This window comes from Epinephelus moara, chromosome 6 (genome assembly GCF_006386435.1).
Source record: "Epinephelus moara isolate mb chromosome 6, YSFRI_EMoa_1.0, whole genome shotgun sequence".
Taxonomy (NCBI): Eukaryota; Metazoa; Chordata; class Actinopteri; order Perciformes; family Serranidae; genus Epinephelus; species Epinephelus moara.
This window is the reverse complement of record NC_065511.1, coordinates 42,124,924-42,128,581: the sequence shown is the minus strand read 5'-3', so window position 1 is coordinate 42,128,581 and position 3,658 is coordinate 42,124,924. Positions and strand designations below refer to the sequence as shown.

The following is a 3,658-nucleotide window of genomic DNA, read 5'->3' as shown; positions in this document are numbered from 1 at the left end:
GCTGGCGAGCTTTTAGCGCACCTTCGGCGAAGCCTTTTGGCACGAAACTGTCACTGCGCCAAGCTGGATCTGTCGACACCTCCCCCTGCTGCGCCACCACACCCATCTCAGCGCACCTCAGTCTGCCAAACTACCAAACTGAGCGCGCCTCGGGTTGCGCTGCTCGAAACTAGCTCTGCGCAGGGTTCACCACCTGCGCCACCTGCGCTGCACCGGGAAACTAGAGCCCTTAGTTTCAAAGTTTGGTCCGTCAGCTGACACAGTTTTATTCAGCAGCTTGTTCTCTCTGTTTTTTGGGGGGAATTCTGGGAGTTTCTGTTCTACAGTCTGAAACATGACGCATCACAGGCTCTTTAACGGCTGAGTCTGTTTATAGACAGTAAAACGTGGGAAGATGTAGAAGTTCTGACAGAGTAAACGAGCAGCTTAGGTCCCGAGTCCTGCACTTTGTGTTTCAAGTCCTAAACAAGTCATTATTTGTCTGGTTGGAAGAGAATGTTGAGTCAAAGATCTGAAGTCATGAGTCAAGTCTTTTGATTTTGTCAGATTGAATCTACAGTGAGCCCCAGTCAGCGCCGCCTCAGATCTCAGCTTCATAACTGATGACCAAAACTCTGAAAGCAAGACTCAGATACTTTCCCTCGTGTCTGGAAACTGTGTCATTACAAAGTGGCTGAGTTACAAAGTTGGTCGTAAAAACTGGAGCTGATCATCATGAAATAACACTTTCATATCTTCTATTATAAAGCTTTAAAATTAACGTCACTAACTTTCTGAAAAATTGAAATCCTAAGACTATGATAATACGTTTGTACTGAGTATCTTTAAATTGACTGTGTTCACCTGCAGTTACACTTCCTGTTTGTCTTTCAGCAGCTGCATGTGGGTCAGTCGTTTACGATCAGTGATGTAAAAAGGCGTGTTGTAGAGCTCATTTACATAAACACACTGTAAAGATATACTATGCAGGATTTCCTTTGCAAACACGTAACCTCTCAGTCATCACTTCTGACGCTCTCTCTGTGTGCAGGTGTTTATCTGCAGAGGCTCCGCCCTCTGCCTGTTTATGGGCGTGTACCCCTGCAGCCCTGAGGTGAGGGCGGGGCTTTATAAAACGTTGCGAGGTTCAAGACCATAAGCAGCACGCAGAGACACAGCGCTGAAAAACGGAAATACAGGGATGCAAAACAAGAGTGAATCTGTGGTTGCCTTTTATTTTCACTTTGGATGGCGAGTGTGTTCACAAACACTAACTGACAATCCTGCATAGTTTACCTTTAAAGGGACAGTTTGGATTTTTGAAGCAGGGTTGTATCAGGCACATATCAACAGTCAGTTGGAGAAAAAGGCTGGAGTCTAACATGAGTGATCAGCAACACACTGCTGTGGACAGGGTCAGCAACAAAACTTTGCCAGCTACAAAAATCAGTGTCACTTGAAGAGAACGCTGTACTGAGAGTATTTAATCAGCTTTACCTCACTGTCAGATAGTCTGTTCTGACAGGGAAGCTGTTAAAGGCTTCAGTTCCCCATCTATGCTCTCGTCAAGGCCAGACTGTTTTTTTAAAAAAACAGTAATTTGGGCTCGCTGAACACAGGAGCTGCTGGTCGACTGCCGCCTCGATCGGTTAGTTTGTTTGTGTTATTGTGTGACTTTAATGAAAGCGAACTAACCCTTTAAAAAGCCAAAATCACACAATAACACAAACTGACTAACTGATGGAGGCAGCAGTCGACGAGCAGCTCCTGTGTTCAGTGAGCTTAAATCAGTGTTTTTCTCAGTGGAGTCTGGCTTTGAAGAGAGCGATGTTACAGCCTCATTTTCCTGTTGGGAATCACTGTGTGACATTTAAGTAAAGCCATGAAAATACTCTAAATATAGTGCACACTTGAACTGATATTGATTTTTTTAAAGTGATTAAATTATGTTTTGTTGCTGACCCCTCCTCATCAGTAGAGTGCAGAGCCTCCATGTTGGACTCAGGCCTGCTTCTTCAAACTGGGGGTGTGCCGACAGCTCCTGTATGTAATATACTGTCTATGGATAAGTCCTCATACAGCCCCACTTCAAAAGATCTGATCTGTCCCTTTAATGTTTGTCATTTATGTGATTCCTTCAAACATTAATTCTGAGTCTCAACACACTTATATTCATCAGCCTCCACCTGCTTCATAGAACTAGCACCTGATGTGAAGAAAACAAAAGTAATCTGTAGAGACGTGTGATCAGTGTCCAGCAGTTCAAGAGTTTTTTATTGCAAGATGTTGAAGGTTTTAAAAAAAAAAAGAGCTTTGAGGGATTAAAACATGCACGTTGAAGGAAAAATGACTAAAAGCTGCAGAGCTCTGGAACAGTTGAAACTTTCCCTGAAGGCGTTTTAGCAGAAACTAGTTAGCAGTTTAACGTCCCAGACCCACCGCAGCTGTGAGGAACGGCTTTAAAATAATTCACACTAAGTTTCTGTGGTGTTTTTCCTTGAAGATACATGTTGTCATGTTCTCTGAAGGTTTCGCTGACACATGTTTGGTGTGCAGCGGTGATTTTGTGTTTTCTGTCCAACTGATCTGGAGCCGACGTCCTCACCGACTCTTCGTCAGACAGAGGTTCTCACACTCCTCCTGTGTCTGGAAGCGGTTTTCGTTTCCGCCGCAGCCGCCGTACCAGAAGCGAGAACACTCCCTCTGCTCGGTGTCAAAGAACCACATCATGGTGTAGTTCTGGCAGCTGCCCTGGTCCTGGCTCAGGAAACAGCTGTCTATATGAAGAGCGGAGGAGAGAGGTACAGTCAGCATCACTCAGCACTTCTCTGTGACAACGTCCTCTGAGTTTAAAGCACCACACTGAGCGTCATGTCTGTTTCATCAAACTGACGACTGATTTTGTTTGATTTCATTCCTGCTGAGCATTTTCTGAATCATTCATCAGGTTTGGGATTATTGTCTGTCCTTCAGGCAGCCTTTGGTTTCAGTTATTCTCCAAGAAAATCAGCTGCCAGGGACTTAAAGGGATAGTTCAGACAGTTTGATGCAGATGTCTGTTGGCATGGCCCCACTTTGGAGAAGCAGGAAGGAGTACTGATGTGGACAGGAGCAGGAACCAGAGTTCGTTTGTAACTGGACTGAGACCACCTCTTCAAGAAGGTCTCAGTCTGGTTGTTTTGGTGCACACCTGAGTGTGATTGCTGCGTTCACACCTGACCAAATGAACCACACTGAGGGGGCAAACGAACTGGAGTTTGAATGAACTGAACCAAACAGGGCAGGTGAGAAATCACCCTAAGATTAAACAGTGAAAATATTCTAAATATAGTGTACAATTAAACTGAAATATTATTATTTTTTTAGTTGGCTAAAATACAATTTGTTGCTGCCACCGTCCACAGCAGGACATTGCTCTGCTTTATGTCGAACTCCAGCCTGCTTCTCCAAACTGGGGGAACGCTGACTGAAATCCACTGTATCTAACACACTCAGGGCCGAATTCACAAAGAATGAACTGCGGCCGCTGATAGCACCTTGAATTGCACTTCACTTGCACCCGCAGTTTGCTCCGTCTTAACGTCCTATTCACAAAGGATATTGCGCTAATGATATACCAGCGCAAACACACCCACAAAGTTTGGCAGCTGAGTGCAGTTTGCCCCTGATTTGCCCCTGA

At 44.8% G+C, this 3,658-nt stretch overlaps 1 long non-coding RNA gene across 1 annotated transcript in view; it reads right to left on the bottom strand.

Annotated features, from left to right (window-relative positions):
- Positions 1-2,227: 2,227 nt before the first annotated feature.
- The window catches only part of LOC126391535 (uncharacterized), a 5,073-nt gene continuing 3,642 nt past the window's right edge, over positions 2,228-3,658 (bottom strand). Inside the window, exon 3 of the long non-coding RNA XR_007570087.1 lies at positions 2,228-2,756. This is a non-coding gene — a long non-coding RNA (uncharacterized LOC126391535). The remainder of the gene's footprint in view (positions 2,757-3,658) is intronic.